The following is a 21527-nucleotide window of genomic DNA, read 5'->3' on the forward strand; positions in this document are numbered from 1 at the left end:
CCATTCATGCGCCACTCCCTCCAAGTGTAGTGCTGCAAATTTGATTGCTTCTTCTGGCATTGGATTAAGTTGGAAGTATCAATGTTTATTACCCACGCTTGCGCAGGTATGGATCCCGATCCCTCAAATGGTGACAAATTTACCTTACTCAACTTCCTTCTAAGATCATCATTAAAATATCCTCAGCTTCTGCCTCCTGAATATCTCATTCTCAGTTCTGCATAATCTTTGTAAGATATAATATCCCCCTCCAAATTCGCATTCTTCCAATCGTCTCTCAACAGTTCTTGAACTTCCTCAAAGGTTGTATGCTTTCCTCCATGTGGTACCTCTGTTCGTGGAGGGAAAGACGACATGGAAGGTCGAGAGCATGTTAGATGAGGGTTTGCCTTACCCGACACCAAGTCTGCACAGTGACCATTTTGTTCACTAGATATTTTATTGTCTACCAATTTCCTAAGAGTTTCTTCCATGAGTCGCTGAGTATCATTGATTTGTGCCTAATTCCTCGAAAGTTCTCTTAGTAGCGCCAAGATTCGGCAACAGTGGGTTCTTGTTCCACCATTCTATCAACCGAATGGGATCTTCTTCTCTTTCGGCTATAAACTCTCATTCACTGTCCATAGGCTAGCAGGATGGTTAGCTCTGATACCACTGTAATGTTCTGTTGTCCGATTAACTGGTTTGCCCGTGTGTGAGCCTGGTGAACGCCAGCATTAGACTCCAGTCAAAACGTGCTCCTGGTCACAATTGTGTACAGAGCATCCTAGGAAGGACATATGGTTGTGCAGAGTAATGTACGGGTCACCTATTGGTTGCAATTTTGGTCCTACGATAGCTGCTAGATCTTGCTATGAAGGCCATACAGTGTCTGTACGGTATGCTCAAGAGGCAGTACGGTGGTAGGTTGGGCCGTATAGGATGGTTTGCAATCCGTACGATGGAATGTGAGGTGTACGAATATGGACATATGGTAGAGTCGTAGGGGGTGTGTGCAAATATGCTGAGGGGGGGATTAGGTCATGCGGTCGGCACCTAATGGTCGTACGGTTGTCCTTAGGAAGCCGTACAATGAGGATGAAGATACCACGCATGAGTGTTCGGCAAGTGGAAAGTGACTCACAAATGATCTTCATATGTGATAATGTTAAGCCTCTGAATGAATGACAATTCAGGAAAATTTGCCAGAGACAAGGTAAAATGAAATAACACAAATAGACATAATCTAGATAAAAATGGTGTTCTAGATTTGCCAGATCCAAAGCAAAGTACAATGGATGGAATAGGGTGAGGGCTGATTCCCACCGAAACCATGAGAGCCAAATAGGGAAGATCTTTCACTTCTGAAATGGCGAACAATACTAAACTCCAACAGGTATCCGTAGTACAAAGAAATAATCCAAATCGCCTACCAACAACTACCTACAAGTCATGCTTTAATACTCGTTGGGGAAACCTTTCTGAGGGTGTACAAAGATAGTTGACAGCCATACTTACCTACAGAAACAAAAATAAAAATGGGTCCAAGATATACTAAATCAATTGACCCATTAATAAAGGCTTGATTAATTATTTATTTTATAACGAGAACATTACAAGGTAATCAAATTAAACATGTTAAATGAGGAATTTCAAGATATCACAGATAAATCCAAATATGAAGAACAATTTGACAGGGCAATATAAGATGTCATCGCCACAATATTTGTTAGGCAGGTGCTAAAAAACCTTAAAGAAGAAATACAAAAGGATCATTGCTAAAGACATCTTAGGATAGACAAGTTGTTGCATTAGCATGATTCACCATCAACTCAGATTGCCAAAAGCCTTACCACTTTAAGTGTTATTCGATGATCAACTTGCAAAGATATTTGAAGAACTTATCAAGGAATCCTTGATTTTTTAGGACATGCTAAATGAGAGACACGGGGATACATCATTTGTGTTAAATAAGGACAAGCCACCTGAAGCAATATTCCATGGACTAGAGTTCACAATTGGTCGTACTTTGATTACTCATGAATATGATGATGATACTAGTTGTAGGATTCATCACCAACTTCGGCCTCCTCAAGTTGCAAACAGTCATCCAAGACTCAAATAGGAACTTCCATTTCAAATTATCTTTCCTTTCTTTTACTCCTGAAAGTTATGAAGATGATTATTTTGATTATGGAAATTTAGGAAGAACAACTTGTTTTTGGATTGAACATGGCCCATATGAATTAGCTCAGCTATTGATTTTACAAGATACATTTCTTGAGTTTAAATGTGAGCTGACAAATTTTTTCTTGGATTACAATAATGAGCCTGTCAAGCTGAGAACCATCACTCAAGCCTTGATTCTCTCGAAAAAATTTAAAAACATGTTAGATCATCCATATATAGACCTTCTAAGTATTATCCCTTTAGAGTCTTACACAAAGTTAGAAAAGGCTTGTCTTGGACCATTTGGTTCAAGAAGGTTAGAACAGGTTCCCTTCCTGTTGGATATTTTAGTTCCCTTAGGAGTCAAGAGGTTAGTTTGCCTTGAGTCATTTGGCTTAAGATTCTTGAGCAGCTCGGATTTAGTTTTTAGTTTAGTTGCTTTAGTTCATAGGTCTGCCTTGAGTCGTTTGATCCAAGTAGTTTAGTCGCTTAGTTGTTTAGTTGCTTAGTTTAGGTGTCCTTGCTTTGGTTAGTTTAGTTTAGAGAGGTCCCAATTTGTGAGAAAGGTGATGTATTAAATAGAGTACACTTTGGTGTTCTACCAATAATTTTGTTCAGATTATTTCCGGGATATATCTCTATAAAGATCTTTAGAATTAATCATTGTTCATAATAGACTCGTCATGTGAAAAGGATTTGTCCTAAATTTGGAATGGAGTCATTTGTTGTGTTTTGAGTACCTAAGTCTACGGATTACAACATGTAATCATATTTAATTTGCTCAATGTCATTTAAGTCTACAAAGAGAAGCTAGAGTTACTAAAAAGATTTTACGCCTGCTTCAACGCCACAATGCTTTCTCCAACCCCATTATAAGCTTCATTACATGGACCAAAATGAAATGTGAAAAGAGAAAAGTTGTTTCAAAAGTAAGAACATGCATGATAGGGAATGGAGGTCATTTGGGAAGTGGGTATGCTCCCTATTGTTCCTGAATTTGGCCCTTGGAACATGATATGCAAAATTTGAGAAAATGAAGAAAGGAAAATTCGAGACATTTTGGCTTTGGGGGTGCAGCATCTTTATTACCCCAAATTTTAAAACTTGCATCATTAATTGAAAGTTAACCCATGAATCCTAAAATCCTTTGTTAAGTTGGGTTATTGGACATTCTTTGAAGTCTAGAAACATGAAAACCTTTGACCTTGTTCGATGATTCCTATGTTAGGTGACCCTCTGATCCAGCATAATATCAAAGATTATGCAACTTTTGACTGGATTCGAAAGTTCTAGTCTCCCATGATTCACCGACATTGAAGAAGCTTCATCGAGATGTTAGACTTTCTCATCCCGTTTGCTGAAATTGGGAAGGTTCCAAAGTTCAAGAATTGCTTGATCTTCTAATATGCCCAAGGGTGGCAATCCCATTTACTCCTGATCAAATTACAAGGCTCGTTCTTTCGTGAAAATCTTTCCAAATCTGACAAGGTACAATTTCTTAAATGCTTGTGTAACAAAATGGAATTATTGGGGTGGCATCACGTTTTTCCAACTGGAAACTATTGTAATCTGCCATTGAAATTAAATGGGTCTAAAAGCTTGTTTATCAAGGAAGGTGGTGGTATTTTCAAGTTAATTCTTCTCTACAAAAATCAACTAGCTCTCCTCAAAACAGTGCTTCCAGCAACTAAAAAAGAATGGAACAAGGAACCTGCGCTTGTGGTACAACTGGATTTAAATTGGCTCAAGTTAGACCAGCTCGACATCACCTTTGAAATACTAGAAAGAGATGACCAGCTATGCAGAGTATCCGAGGGAAATTTTCGTCTTGGAGGAAGAGGAAGAATGCGACAAAATTCACCATCTTTTTACAAAAATATGGGTGGAAGTTGAATAGGCTCTTATACTTTAGGACCATTTGTTTAATGGTAAAATGGAAGCACTTTAAATAAAATGTAGACTTCCACTTTATGGGGTCACTAAGCCATTCAAATATGCATGTGAGGGAAAGAGGGAAATTTCCAAATATAATTCCACTTATGATCCAATTAGATTAGCTAGGACCCAAAGGAATAAGGGAGCTAATACTAAATTTGAATTATAAAGAAGAATGCAATACAAGGAAATATACTCTCTTTGGCCCTTAATAGGATAATGTGAATGTGAAATTGAACTAATTGCTTAAATAATGTAAATCTAGATGCTATGTGAACAAAATCAGCCCAACTAAGATATAGATCTAGGGTAATGATATGAAAGGAGATTAAATATGAAAGTCTCACCTTGAAATGTCTAGAGGAAGATGGATTTTCACTCCAAAACTTATAGATCTCAACTGCATCTGAATATGTCTACAGATCTCGCAATGAAATGACAAACGGAACAAAACCCAGAAATCTCCCCAGAATCTGAGACTGAAGGACTAGGTCACCTTGGGAAGACGTCCTACAACCAAGTTGTCGTAGTCCGGTGATTTGCAACTGACAACTCTAGAAAGCTTGTGAATAGTAGGTACCAAATTTGTAATCCTTTTTGCTCCCAACCTGCAAATCAACATAGAAAAGAAAGGTTTGGGGATGGGGTTTCATGAGGGCTTGCCTTGGTCAAGCCCTAGGTTAAGAAATTAACCGTAATTGAGAAATGTAAATGTAAATGAAATGCTTGCATGTAGTAGATCTGAATAATATCAATTGAAAGATACAATTACCTTCAAAGATGCAATTGACTTTGATATGTGATCAAGTATGTAGGTGTAATAGCCTTGACTCAAAGAAACCATAAGGAAATTAAAGAAGCCAAAACCTCATGTACAGATATGTATGTGACATGTCATGGATGAATAATAGAGGAACTTGAATGAATTGTAATGATGGGTCTTCTCCTTAGAGACAAACTCCAGTACCACCTTGAAGGAAGAAGCTTGATGCAAGAAGAAAATGCTTAGATTTGAATGCTTGAAGATGTTTGGAAAAGAATAACTTGAATACTTGCTTGCTTGTGGATGCCTTGAGAATGAGATATGAAAATAAAGCCCCCGAGTCTCCTTTTATACTAGTTTTTGGGCCGGAAAACAACGCAAGCCGACTAGGTAACGGTCACAAACTAATTAAACCCCTGAGGCCTTTAAGGCCCCGAGATCTAGAACTATCAAGGACTAGGTCAATCTGGAGTCAACTTAGTCCAGGACTTGGTCGACTTGAGTCAACTTGGTCCTAGAGGTCCAGTCTCGGGTGCCACAGAAAGTGCTAGGTGTTAGTATAGGTGAAACTAGAAGATGGTGAACTGAACATGAGATATGGTCAAAAGGGTATCAAAACGACACCTAGAAGACCATGTTGAAAAGCAAGTGATGATGAAGTAGCATGAAATGGAAGTGGGGAGGAGAAGAAAAGACCGAAACCACACTAAGGAGGGCTAAAAGATCTCAAAATGAAGTGCGTCCATTTTAAGACAGTACATCATTTTATTTTCTTATTGTATGCATGGGACCTTGTAAATTTTTGGGTTGGTAAAATTATTTATGTTTTGAATTCCTTTCTTGGTATTGGTTACTTTCAAGACCGTTACTTTTGTAACTTAAATGGTTTCCCCTCTAATTGTATATATAGGACTTAAGAGTGGCTAAGATGGGGGCTTCTAGATTTTTGGGAGAAATGGAGCATAGATTTATGAAGATGTAGCTCTTTCACTAGTAGAAATAAATTAAACTTCATGTAATAATAATTTCTGTGATTATCATTGAATGGGAATGGATGTGTTCAAGGTTGTGTATTTGTTACGATCTTCCTTATTGTGAATTAAACTTTGTGCTATGGTAGTTGTACGTAATGTTTGCTTACTTGAAATAGTTATTAGGATTTCATATTTAAAACTTTGCATTTTGTGTTGAGAGAGATTCTTCCCATGTTCTTTCATATCACCTTGCGAATGAATCAGATTTGTGTCAAATCAATTCCTTAAAGCTTTTCCTGAATCTTTCTTCGAATTTGTAATATGGCTATGTGCAGAAGTTAGTTTGCCTTTATTGCTTTCTGATTAAAAGCATACCCAACCCAAAATTATATCATACAAGGGTGTTGTACCTCTTTTAATTCAGAGGAAGATTATATGTCAACAAAGATCTCTCCAAATATTAGTTAGTTTTGTCTTTCATTTTGGGCATTAAGGAGTCATTTTTAGAGGATATTTCTGTAAGGACAAAAATCTAAACTAACAATTTTTTGGTGACTTTGTTGGGGAATACGAAAAAGACCAAAATTTTCTTTATCTAGTGGTGCTTTCCCAATACGAAGGTTGGAGACTTTGTTTCTTCTGAGGATCTTGGAAAAATTGTTTGAGGCCAAGCCCAACCAAGAAACCAATTCAAAATAAGAATTGTGCCAACTTTTCAAGAAATAATAGATAAGGATGACCAAATACTCCATCTATTTTGGGATGCTTTTAGAAAATGTGTCTATGAAGCTAAAATGAGAAAGTTCAACCCATCTCAAGATTATAGATCTGCAAAGTCGTTAGAAAGCGTGCATCAAAGGTATTATTAACTCCAAAATCTTGAACAAGAGGCTCACCAATCATTGGCCACAAAGAGAAACTCAAAAGATGAATTAGGGAATAAAGGGTCCTATAATTTTCCATTCTTGGCTAGCGAAATACCATGCAAAAATTAATGGAGCCATCAAAACTTTGGAGCCACAACCAACACTGAAAAGAGACTTCACACCAAAGTGAACATAAGCAATCAGAACCTATATTGACATGCATGAATGAGCAGCCATCCATTTCTCCTAAAAAGGAACATCATCAGAAGAATGCAAGGTTTTCATCCCAAACTTGTTCTTGAAAGGCTTAGATAATGAATTCCAGTGTGGAATTGAAGATGAAATTGGTCACATCACCGAAGTTGGAATTGACATGCTCAGTGATGTCTTTGGTAACATGAAGGTATGAATCACACCATGTTCGTGCCTTTGTCTCCCCCTAGGTTAAAAGTTTCCACCTTTGATGCTTTTGAATTGGATGAAAAAAAGAAGCTAGTGCCTTTCACAAAACTATACAAGAATCTTTAAATCATGGTCCCTAATCGAAAGTTTTTAATTTTTATGACACCAATTTGATATCTATTGAAGTTGAAAACAAGTTTGAAAATCTAGTAGATATGGAAGAAATACATCAATCAGGTTTCCGTATGGTATATCCTTTACATTCATCTTTTAGTTTTCTTGACTATAATATCCCTAATGGATATTTCCTCCAATTTTTCTCAATGAAATTTTCAGAATATAAACAGATATTTAATGCAAAATAAACCAGAAATTGAACTAGTGGATGCTCATTAAAATACCTCAGAATACGTTATTGCATTATACATCAGCAATACAATAACCAAATATCTAAAATCCAATCTTAAATAAAATTACACAATCAAATTGGAAAACTAAGAAAGAACTTGTAAGCTCAACGTGAACTTCTTCCCAAATCCACTAAACAATGAATTGGGGTTTGTGTCTAATCCACCAGAAATGGCCTAAAGGTTTCCGTCCTCGAGTCTAAATAGAAAGCTGAAAGCTCTCCCAATGTTTCTCCAAGAGCAAAAAACAAATCCAAGATTATAAACCCAGCATGTCCAAATTAACTCCTCCTTCATCTTTTAAGGACCCAACCTGTGACTCTTTAGCTTCCCTAATCCCGTCCTTGTCCTTTTGCCCATTCGTCTCTTATTAACCTCCTTTTTAATATCAAATTGACTTAAATAATTCTCCATTAAGTCCTCAATAGTCAATATTAAAATAAATTGGGTTGGCTTATTAATTTTTCTAATGTCTCAAAAAATGGGACATTACAGTCCTCCCTCCTTAAGTCCCTCCAGCAATCATCAGTCCAAAAACCACTACTGGGATCTCATATCCATCTACTAGCATCTTTGTAGCCCATACTAGTAAGTCTGAAGTTAGGACCTGTCATGTTGTGGTACTAGAAATAAGAATGCAACTCATTGATCGCCATGATCCCTAGATCCCATGTCATCTTGAGAGATATTGCAGCTTCTGCCTGTTGCACTACTCTGAAGACAACTGTGTCAAGTCTTAGATAGTGAAGCAACTCAACATAGTCCATATAAGGCAAAACAGACATTCTATTAACTCCTAGTTCCCAAATCAACCTGTCAGCGCAATCCTAGGTGTAGAAATTGGTCTCTGTCAACCGATCATCCCGAATCAGCCAACTGAACAAATAGATTCCAAACACACTGTCCACATGTAAGGAATCCAACTCATCATGTCTCAAGATGTTGTTGCCATAACTCAGATCAGCATCTAGAATGTCAACACTGTCAGCAATATGCCGCTAAACTAGAAAGGTAAACATCTCACATGGAACATGCCACAACATGTGTTGCCCCCTCTCATCTGCCTATAACTCACTTAACTCCTGTATGCCGAGCCAAATCTGAAAATGTACTAGTAGACTAAGTCGGGCAGCCACTGATAATTGTAGCACGGATGAAGAAAAAAACTTCAACCAATAAGTGAATAGTTGTCATCACACGAAGACTCAATGATAAATCTCTAGATAACATGTGGTAACCATCAGTATACATTAAGGACATTTCTAAATTTTCAGCATCACAATGAGTATCATCACTCAAATCAACATCTCCATTAATGAAATGATCACCATCACATGTAGCTCCCCAAGTAGAATCACTTGGTTCATCGTTATCCTCGTGGTATTGTGAAGAAATACTACTGTTGTCATAAAAATTAGAGTTCGCATGTTTACTTCTTGCTGGTCCTTATAGTCTTCTTCAACATAATGAACCTCATATAAATAAGGTGAAGTGTATATATTGTGATCTACTTCATTCGCACCAAGGGTACAAATCTCTTCTATTATTTATATATCTCCTTAGCTTTAAATTTCCTGATCCTCATCTTGGTGAGTAGCTGTTTTAAAAATCTAATTTTCAGCCTGATGTAATGAGTATTGTGTCATACTTAGTTGGAACATAATTCATCTATCTCCTCTGTCTTCAGCATATTTGATAACCATATCCCTGTCTTTGAGCAACATCAAGTAGTCCAATTTCATCATTTCCAATGCCTTCTTAAGAGTGTGAAGGCTTGCACTATTGGTTCCACTTGTTATTTCCTTCTCATTTTCACTAATTTTAACTTCCCACGTGTACTCAAATTATATGCTCCAAAATGATCAACTACAAATGGAATTTTTTATTGGCCCTTGAAATTAGCCCCTACAGTAGCTTCATTTTTCTCTAACTCTTGCATTCTAGATTTGACATCCTCTTGGTTGGAAGAATTTTCATTTGGAAGAATTTTCATTTTCAGCTACACCATTTTCAGAATTGTTCCCGCCTCAAGATGCATTATTTCATCCACTATGGTATTATGGTTTTCAAACAGTTCATTCTTGTGGGGAGGCTCATATTTGGACATATCTTGTAGATAGACATCCTCATGAAAATGCTTGTCAATAATCAATTCCAAATCACCAAATAAGATGCTAGTCCAATTCTTACCATCATCTATAGCAGGTTCCCTCTCATGGTCTTCATTATGTTGGAGCTGGACTAGCGAAATCTCAACTTCCTTTACACTGATCTGCACTTCTTGGGCTGACTCTTCCTGCTTATTATCCCCACAAGTGTGATCAAGTGACCAAAAATGCTTGCAAGTGAAACAAATCTGCTCTTTCCTCATTTGCTTCTTGCTCACTTTTTGGGATCCTACAATCTGTAATTCCCTTGTATTTAGTTCTTCTTTAGCCCACTGTTTTTGGTACTACTCAATTTTTGGCTCACATAGCCTCAACACCTTGTTGACCAACTTACAAGCAATATTTGAAGCTTCTTGCTCTTGCCTTGAAATTGCTAGCAGCATATGCATAAGAGGCTGGAAATGAGTTTAACTCTTGTTTATGGTCATTACCATAATAGTTTCCATAGCTGCAAAAATATCTGCATGGTGCTCTTCCCTAATTGTGCCCACAAAATGTTGAAACATGGTATGAATACAATCCCAAGTCAAGTAGTAGATTACACAATCGATTTCAGCAAATGATTTCAGTATGGCTACCCTTCTTGGGAAATGACGACTACTGTTACCACCACGCTATTAAAAACTATTGACAATAAGTTGAACTACCTCCTTCATAGGGTTCATACGGTTCCTTCACTACTAAAATTCTTATGACCTCCATCAAACTAGAAGTAACCAATCACCTTATCTCACTATTTGATTGCTTCAGCCACTTGTGTGCATTTGATGCAGTGACTATGTGAACAAGAGCAATCTACAATTAGTCAGAGGGTGATTGCTCGACTATGCTTAAACATCCTTCCAATTTAATCAAAGTGATGAGAATATGTTCACCTATTTGCGAGTCCAACCCCAACTTGCTACCTGTTTCATAAAGTACTTTGGCCAAGCTGTTATTAGACGCCATTTTTGAAAAGCTGGATACCATCTCAAGGAGCTATCCGATTTTACCCAGGTAAGCTTATGTTGGACAAATTGTACACATCTGATAAGGTTTTCTCTATAGCCTAAAGTGTATCCAGTTTGCAATGTTTCAAAATCATTCATTTTTGCAAGCCCATCATGTTCAACAGAAATTCACCATTCAACCACTAATTATCAACAAATACTACAACCCCGTGCAGACTGTCATATTCAAGGGAGTTGCAGACATTATAAATCTACAGGTGCTATAGTGATCACACCTTCTGCTCATTATTACTTCCCACCAATCTGTTTTGTTGTCTAGAAATAGTTATCTTTGACTACTCTGTTTGATAATATTCATTTTTTTATAAAACCTTCAGATGGCTGAGATGTGATTAATTATGTTCAATATTCATAGGTTTTGCTTCTTTTCCTTAAACATGAGATGACGTGAATTTTCTCAAGCATGGCAATTTGAAGAAACTCATAGCTTCTGCACACTACTGATAATCCTCTTCATTCCCTTGTATTAACACAATGCCTAGTTCAATGGTTTAAGTCAGCTTAGATCGGTTTCAAGTAACAGCGTCTGCATTGATTAAGCATGATATTACTTCTATTAGTTCCAAAATCCTAAGACTTCCCTCCACACGATATCTTACTAAAAGCACATCAAATGCTCCTTAGTCCAATACCCACACTCTCCAAGTGACAAAATTACGACCTATCCTTCCGTAGAGATAAGTTGAGGCTAGACTTACGTTACTACTGAATACATGGACCAACTATTGTGTCGTCCATAATGACAAACATTCATCAAGTCTTGTCTTCCTTGAAACAAAACTCAAGAAGAGTCCCCACAACGATCTCAAATCCCAGAAATTAGACACTTGGTAAGTTTCCTGCAAATAATGATCATTTCCCAGAACTAGAGGCAATAATATTGTAACTTTTGTGTTGTGCAAACTTAAGTAATGCCAAAGAATGGCTCAATTTCAGTCAGACCCGTCAATATTATTCACCATCAAAAGTTATGAATAATTGTGTCTTGGTGGAGAACAAGAGTTATTCATTCATCTAGTGATAAATTTATTCAAAAGCTTTTGTAACTATTCTAAGACTTGGCAGTTCGACAAGAGTGTTACTAACTCATCTTTCCAGTCTCGTGCTATGGTACAATTATTCTTGATGATAGCCTTTAATAGCAGGTGAATTCCAATAACATTCGCTACCGCACCAACTGTGAGTAACTCTCGATATGCATTTCTTACCAAACTTCTTGGTTAAATCCATCCCTTGTCTTTCACGGTAAATATATGATGTCTTTTGGTTCGTATCTTGCTCCAAAGTTGCCATCAAAAATTAACACCAAGCTTCACAATCATTATTGTTTCTTTAGAAATGGCAATAGTTTATTAATACTTGCCCTGAATATGTTAGAGGCATTGTTGGCCAGCAATGAGGGAGAATGCATCCACACGGCAAAGATACTACACAATCAACCAATTATGCTCTCCTGTAAACTGAACCAATTGCAACAAATACCCTGAACAACCAATGGGACCCTCACTTCAATCTTTTGTTCATGGGTTCGTACTTGAGCAAGGCCATTAACGCTGGAAATTCCTTTGATGGATTAGCAATCACTTTAAGATTGTTGCAGACGATACTAGACCCACCATATTAACGATTCTGATTAATTCTTCCCACCTTGTTGTCTCAACCAATTATGCAGCCTATGCTCATTTTACGCCTTGGGAACAACTTGGAGGGTGTGCATTTAGAACTTGGCTGCAAATGACTTTAAGTATACTATTGTTTCGGACTGGCTAGTCAATGGTGACTAGAGTCATTCATTTCTTCAAAAACTCTCTAGACACACTCCCAACTTTGCGGCAGCAAACAGAACCAATAGAAGTGAATTCTTCTTTGATATTTGCCCCCCAAACTATTCACCTTCTAAAGTATCGCAGCAGAGAGATATTAAATGTTGAAGATGGAAGATTTCCACAATCCATGAATTGTTCAGTTGTATTTTTGGGCTGAGATTGTGTGCAAATTTTTCACCATCAACGTTTTGGATCATACTCCATGATTCATTTTGCACTCTTACACTCTTTCATCCTAATGATGGATCATGGTGTATGATCCGAAATGTTGATGGTTAAAAATTTGCACACTATCTCAGCCCAAAAATACAATTGGGCAATATTAAATGATTGCATGAATAGTCTATTGAAATTATAGCCTCAGTCATTAATGAATTTTAGATATATATATATATATATATATATATATATATATATATATATATATATATATATATACCGAGCTTGCCTACTTTTAATATAATATCAAAGCCCGATAAAGCTTTAATTTTAATAAAAATATATGCCCAATCCCCGGTTATTAATAACACCTTCAACTTTATTTGCAACAATCAAATCTCCCTTAGTTGTGATGGCCTCCACACATTAATAATTATAATTGTTAGACATTAACGACAGCAAAGTAGAATTGCCAACTATGAATGTTTTTCCATCAATAGAGACAAAGTCCTTCACGTGGACTCCTTTCACTGCAATGGTCATAAAATTTATTCTCTGTAATGTTCCCATTGTAAAATGAATCATTTTTTATAAAACCATTGTAACGGGCCGATTGATTTAATGTATCTCGAACCCATTTCTATTTTTTGTTTCCGTAGTTGTGTTGCCGTCGGCTATCTTTGTACACCCTCGGAAAGTTGACCCCGACGGGTATTTAAGCACGGCGTGTAGGTTGTCTTTAGGCATGCGATTTGGATTATTTTCTTTGTACTGTGAATTCCTGTGGGAGTTCTCTATTGTTCGCCATTTCTTAAGTGAAAGATCTTCCCTATTTGGCTCGTGCGGCTTCGGTGGGATTCAACCCTCACCCTATTCTGTTGTTGCATGTAACACTTCGCTTGGATTTGGCAAATTAGAGCACTGTCATTTTGCAAATTGGAGAAGTCATTGTGTTTAATTTGTTCAATTATCTGTTGTGTAATTGGGTAATTCAACCTCTTTGTTATCTACATTTTTGACTCTCTGTTTCACCACCCTCACTGTACTTCATTGCCTTCAACTCCGTCCATTCACTCAACAGCCCAAGCATTTCCCCCACTGGCACACCGTACGACCCTTCAGGCACATCGTACGGCCCTTCAAGCACACCGTACGGCCCAAATATCCTCTACAGGCACACGACATACAACCTCCATTAGTGTACGACCAGCTCATCAAACCACTGTACAGTCCACCTAATTTGCACCTCGTACGGCGTTGTACCACCATACCGCCAAGGCTCCACCGTATGTCAATTGAAAGCTTCATCGTACGGCATACATTGGCACCCACAACATACTGTACAACTTGTGACTATACGACCTTCTCCTACACACCAACATTTGGCAATTGGTGTCCGTACACCATCTCACTCCACTATACCCACCTCCAGTTCACTATTGTATTCCATCTAGTTGCTAAGGTATCCAGAGAAAGATCGTGTTCAGAAACGGAACATTACAGTGGTATCAGAGCACTTCGATCTTGCTAACCTGTGGACAGTGAACGAGAGTTTATAGCCAAAAGAGGACACATTCCGTTGATTGAATGGTTGTCAAACCAGAACCGACAGCTGCCAAACTCATAGCACTACTGAGGGAACTTGCCAAGAATCAGGCACAGATCACTGATACTCAACAACTCATGGAAGAGACTCTCAAGAAGTTGGTAGACAATAAAATATTCGGAGAACAAAATGGTCACAGCGCGGACTTGGTGTTGGATAAATCAAACCCTCATCCAGCACGCTCTCGACCTTCCATGCTATCTTTTCCCCCATGGACGGAGGCACTACACGGAGGGAAACAACCAACCTTTGAAGAAATGCAAGAACAACTAAGAGAAGACTGGAAGATTGCAAATCTTGAGGAAGATATATCCTACAAAGATTACGTGGATCTAAGAATGAGATATTCGGGAGGCAGAAACAGAGGATATTTTAACGATGATCTCAGAAGAAAGTTGAGTAAAGTAAATCTGTCTCCAGTTGACAGATCCGGTTCCATATCTGCACAAGCATGGGTAATGAAGGCCGATACTTACTTCTAACTAAATCCTATGCCAAAAGAAGAAGCAATCAAATTTGCGGCGCTGCACTTGGAGGGAGTGCCACATGAATGGTGGCATCACGGCACCATCACTTTAGGGCATGATCAAATAAATACTTATGTGGAATTCACGGAGAGAGTAATAGAGCGTTTTGATGGTAAAGATCCTGAACTCAATTTCAAAGTTTTGGCACAACTAAGACAAACTAGATCGGTCGATCAGTTCATTGTGGAATTTCATAAACTCTTTGTTTTGGTCACGGACATTTCTGAAAGAAGATGGGTAGTGCTCTTCATGGATGGACTGATAGAACCTTTGAAAGGTTGGGTAAAGGGGTTCAATCCTACCACCCTGTCGGAGGCAATCAATAAAGCACAGAGTATGGCATTGTCATCAGTGTCATCCTCTCGAAGTTACTCCAAACCAGCCTTTCCGAGGGACAAACCTTCACCTAGGAAGCCGTCGTTGGACGAAGCTACCAGACAGGAACTCCAGAGGAAGAAACTGTATTTTAATTGTAAGGGACCTTGGAAGCCTGGCCACAGATGCCTCGGAAAAGGGAAGATTCATTACATTGAGGTCTGTCCGATGATGAGGACGAACGGGAAGAAATGTCGGCCAAAGACAACCAACCACACAATGACACCACCATGGTCAGTTTAAACCGTACAAAGAGAATTGCAGCTTTGGTATGACACGAAGGAACTATTGCCTTAGTTGGTAGCCCAAGGTGCACAGTTTTTCGTGTGCAGGAACCCTTCAAAGACAAAGGGTTATGGTGATGCTTGACAATGGAGCCACTCTAAACTTCATTAACTCATCTCTGGTGAAGCGAAGAGGTCTACCTACAAAGACGCATGCAAGCTTTCAGGTCAAAGTTGTCAAAGGGACTCTTCTGCCCTACACACACCTTGTTCCTCAACTAAGTATCACAATGGCAAATCACACGGTGATTGAGGATTTCTTCATAGTGGACCTTGATGACATGGAGGTTATTCAAGGCATACAATGGATGGAGACACTTGATGAATACACTCAGAGTTTCAAACGGATGGACTTCACTTTTGTTGTCAATGGAAAGAAGGTTGTCCTCCGCGGAATTGAAAATGAAGGTTTGAAGGAAATTTTTGCGCGTCAGATGGAGGCAATTTTCCGGCGTGATGACATTGCGTGGGCGACACACTATTTTATCTCGACAGAACCTATAAAAGGACAACGAACACCTCCACAAGATGATGAACTCCAGGATATTTTGAGTAAACATGATAAAGTTTTCATGGACATTCCTCCTGGCATACTGCCTCATCAAGGGTTTGAACATACTATTGAGTTGGCTACAGGAGCCAAGCCGGTCATAACCACACCGTACCGCCATCCCAAGAAATTCAAAGATGAGATCGAAAAGACAATTCAGGAATTGCTAGAGAAAGGATGGATCCGTCCCAGTTCTAGCCCTTTCGCGTCCTCTGTGGTATTGGTCAAAAAGGACGGGACGATGCGCATGTGTGTGGACTACTGTGCGTTGAACAAAAAAATAATAAAGAATACCTATCCTATTCCAAGGATAGATGAGTTGCTGGATGAATTACATGGGGCGATCTATTTTTCAAAAATAGATCTTTGTTCCGGATACCATCAGATCCGCATGAGGGAGGAAGATGTAGAGAAGACAGCCTTCTGTTGTCACTATGGATAGTATGATTTTCTAGTCATGCCGTTCGGATTGACAAATGCACCTGCTACATTCCAATCATGCATGAATTGCATCTTCAACAAGCAATTGCGTAAGTACTTATTGGTTTTTTTTATCTTATTTATAGCAGGACATGGGAGGAGCACCTAGAGCATCTGAATGAAGTCCTAAGGATCACGGAGGAGCAATCTTTGTTCGCTAAGCAATCCAAGTGTGAATTTCGTATGACAAAAATATTGTACCTGGGGCATGTTGTCAGTAAATACAGAGTTCAAGTTAATCAAGAGAAGATTCAAGCTATCCTTGATTGGCCTCCCCCAAAATCACTCATGGATTTGCAAAAGTTTTTCGGACTATACAGCTATTACCGGAGGTTCATCCAAGGATTCTCTCAGCTCAGCGCCCCCTTAACGAATCTAACAAGAAAGGGGTCTTTCTAGTGGAATGAAAAGGCACAAATCACTTTTGATAAACTGAAAGAGGCAATGAGCACTTGTCTCGTACTAGCATTACCCAATTTCACTTGACCATTCATTTTGGAGTGTGACGCGTCCGAAGAAGGCATTAGTGCGGTACTGATGCAGGATAAACACCCATAGCTTATGAGAGCAGGAAGCTTACACAAACGAAATGCCTATATTTCATATACGACAAAGAAATGTTGGCCATCGTACATGCACTAACCAAGTTTTGGCAGTACCTGGTGGGTGCCAAGTTTGTCGTTCGTATGGATCACAACAGTTTGAGATATTTTCCGGAACAACGGGACTTGAACGAAAGGCAACAAAAATGGGTAAGCAAGGTTCAGGCTTTTGATTTTGACATTGAATATGTGAAAGGAAAGAACAATGTAGTTGCAAATGCCTTGTCCAAGAAACCCACCATCTGCTCACTAAACCTGATTTCAGCTCACTGGAAGGCACACCTATTGGCAGAATACTCCAAAAACACATTTGCCTATGAGCTAATGGATGGCAACACCCAGAATGATCAGTACAAAGTGGTGGACGACATCATCTACTATAAGAATTGGATATTTTTGGTGCCAAAATCCAAATTGAAGCAGAAAATTTTGAAGGAAGTACACGACACCCTTGGCAGGACACTCGGGTTTCCTCAAAACTTACAGAAGTCTCCGAGAGAGGTTTTCATGGAAAGGACTCAAAGGGGATGTGTTGCAATATGTAAGGGAGTGTGCGGTCGGCCAGCAGAACAAATCCAAACATACTCTACCTGTCGGATTACTACAACCTCTGCCGATTCCAAAACATAAGTGGGAAAGTATCTCAATGGATTTCATAACAGGGCTTCCCAAGGTGAACGGAAAGGATTGTATTTTTGTGGTGGTTGACAGATTGACAAAGTATGCCCACTTCTTCGCCATCCCCTCAGATTTTCAAGCCACACAAGTTGCCGATTTTTTTTTTAGAGAAGTTTTTCGTCTGCATGAGTTACCGCGAAACATTGTCAGTGATCAGGATGGGCGATTCATCAGTATCTTCTGGACAGAACTGTTTCGATTGGCAGGGACAGAATTGTCACCAAGTACTAGTTACCACCCTCAGACAGACGGACAAATGGAGATTGTGAACAAATGGCTCGAGGGTTACCTTCGGAACTACATTTCGGCACAACAACGGGCGTGGGTGAAATGGATACATCTAGGAGAGTATTGCTACAATACTACATACCACATGTCCATTGGAATGATACCATTCAAAGCTCTGTACGAGTACAAACCCCTTTCCTTCATTGACACAATTCTGGGTGACAATCGCGCACCAAGGGCGAGAGACTAGCTTCAGGAGGGACAGGACATACTAAGATGCTTGAAGGAAAACTTACAACGGGTGCAAAATCAACATAAGATGTACGCCGACAGACACAAACTGGAGAGGAGTTTCGAAGTAGGGGACTTGGTCTATCTCAGGCTCCAGCCATATCGGCAATCCTCATTGAAGGAAAAAGGAAAAGAAAAATTGAAGCCACGATTTTATGGCCCATATTGTGTAGTTTGTCGCATTGGTGAAGTCGCGTATGAGTTGGAACTTTCGGAGGGAAGCCGTATTCATAACATCTTTCATGTTTCATGCCTGAAGAAGGCCATTAGGCAGAACGTCATGATTGCCACAGACCTTCCACCACTCAATGAAGAAGGCAAGCTCATCTTGGAACCAGCCAAGATCATTGAAGTACACGAGAGGATTCTACAAAACCGCACGGTGAAGGAATAGTTGGTGCGTTGGAAACACTTGCCATTGGACGACACAACGTGGGAGGGTGAACACATTCTCCAGCACCTGGCATTGCATTTGCTTGAGGACAAGCAAAATTTGGGACGGGAGGATTGTAATGTTCTCGTTATAAAATGAATCATTTTTTATAAAACCAATGTAACCGGCCGATTGATTTAATGTATGTCGGACCCATTTTTATTTTTTGTTTCCGTAGTTGTGTCGTCGTTGGCTATCTTTGTACACCCTCGAAAAGTTGACCCCGACAGGAATTTAAGCATGGCGTGTAGGTTGTTTTTAGGCATGCGATTTGGATTATTTTCTTTGTATTGCGAATTCCTGTGGGAGTTCTCTATTGTTCGCCATTTTGGAAGTGAAAGATCTTCCCTATTTGGATCGTGCGATTTCAGTGGGATTCAACCCTCACCCTATTCCATTGTTGCATGTAATACTTCGCTCGGATCTGGCAAATAGAAGCACTATCATTTTGCAAATTGGAGAAGTCATTGTGTTTAATTTGTTCAATTATTTGTTGTGTAATTGGGTAATTCAACCTCTTTGACACTTTGTTATCTGCATTTTTGACTCTCTGTTTCACCACCCTCACTGTACTCCATTGCCTTCAACTCCGTCCATTCACTCAACGGCCCAAGCATTTCCCCCATTGGCACACTGTACGGCCCTTCAAGCAAATTGTACGACCCTTCAGGCACACCATACGGCCCAGATATCCTCTACAGGCACACGACGTATGGCCTCCATTAGTGTACGGCCAGCTCATCAAACCGCCATACAGTCCACCTAATTTGCACCCCGTACAGCCTTGTACCACCGTACCGCCAAGGCTCCATTGTACGTCAACTGAAAGCATCACCATACGACATACATTGGCACCCACAGCATACCGTACGACCTGTGACTGTACGACCTTCTCCTGCACACCAACATTTGCCAATTGGTGTTCGTATACCATCTCATTCCACTATACCCACCTCCAATTCACTATTGTATTCCATCCAATTGCTAACGTATCCGAAGAAAGATCGTGTTCAAAAACGGAACATTACATTCTCTTTGCAAGTGTATCGTTAGAAGCAACCAAGCACTAACATTGCATGCAATATTTACCGGCAAAACCAATATTTGAATCACTGAGACAGCCCACTTATGATTTTAGAAGGCAAGTGATATATTATGAAATATTAATGTCAAGCTCAGAAATATTATACAATAAAGTCACTATTACTTGCCTCCACAACTGGCTATTAATCAAATCCCCAAACCTCATAGGTTGGCAGGCTTGATGCTTTGATGCCTACTATAATATTCCTAATGGATATTTCCTCCAATTTTTCTCTCACGAAAATTCTCAGAATGAAAACAGATATTTAATACAAAATAAACTAGCAAATGAACCAATGGATGTGTTGGTCCCCAAGACCACAGGATTGAAAAACAAGGAGCTTTGCTAATTCTCCTATAGGATCACCCAATCAGTTATGGCCAACGAACAGGAACAATCCAAATTTCCCTATACTTCAAGCTTCACTACACCTAGGCGAGTAGACCACTTCAAACCTGATCTCTTGGTTCAAAGCTTTTCTATAACGAACATAAATCTTTGTGAATTCTTTGGCTGGCATGGTCCTCGAACTCGATCAATATAAAGTTAAATGAATGCTTGAAATGATTAATGTTTGTGTAAGGTTTTCAATAATTGATTTGATGTTTGTAGGAAGGAAGTATATAGATTACTGACTTCAACTGTAAATCCAATAACTATATTTCAATGATTTTAAAAGACTAGTGCCTTTGCTTATCCGGGCAACAGAGTCAACCACAATGAAAATTATTAGGTACAACTTTATGAGACAATACTTATTTGAAATATCATCAATTATCCCTATACTCCAAATGCAAAATATAATTCTTGTATGCAATTCAACATTAGTCTAAAAGGAATTTAACTTCTCCGATAGAAGTACAGTTAGACAGAGATGAGGAAACACAAATTTATTTTGTAATATCCCTAATTGTTGAACAAAGAATGCAGGAAAAATCCAATGCATAAGTTTTGTTGGAATAATCCAATAATCCTTTTACTAATCATAAAGGACAAATCTTAATCATAATTTTAATCTCTTTGCCTTAATAAATATAAACAAAAGAGGCTTTTTATTTCTTATTGAAATATAATATACAAATTTATATTAAAGTGATGCTTTAATATTTTACATTACAAGTAAATGTAACTTCTTCTGCGTACTTTCAAATAAAAAGCTTTATATTTTATTTACTTGAAAGAATCAATAGAGCTATATTTTCACGTCTAAATCACTTAAATCCTTTCAAGTTCAATTGTTGTTTTAATCTTGCAAATGGCATCTCCCGGTCTATGCGATTATTAGTTCCTGCCATGGGCAGGAATACTTATGCATTCATGCCAGTGCTAATATGACATTAACACTGACCAATCAAATCAAAGAATTTAAAAGATTTATGAAACTTCAAATGTTTATATCTTTTTCTAATTTTTCATTATTTTATAAAACATATTTTCCATTCATTCTATTGGTCCATACTATTTTTGGTGGGGGAGAAAATTAATTTTCTTCAACAAAAATACAAATATTTTCTAACAACTTCATTATGCATTAATGAATGGATTAATTACAACTTTATCTTTTCCACATTTGTGACAAGTTGCTAAGATTTTTTTTTTTCAATCATTTTATCTTCCACCTCACACAACATGTCTAATCATTATTAATTCTCAATAGCAATATAATTTCAATATGTTATATCTTTGTATTTGAATTTCTAATTTTTTTAAAACTTTGATTTTTTAATAAAA

Source organism: Cupressus sempervirens, chromosome 10 (genome assembly GCF_028749045.1).
Source record: "Cupressus sempervirens isolate cs-2001-9-10 chromosome 10, ASM2874904v1, whole genome shotgun sequence".
NCBI classification, from domain to species: domain Eukaryota; kingdom Viridiplantae; phylum Streptophyta; class Pinopsida; order Cupressales; family Cupressaceae; genus Cupressus; species Cupressus sempervirens.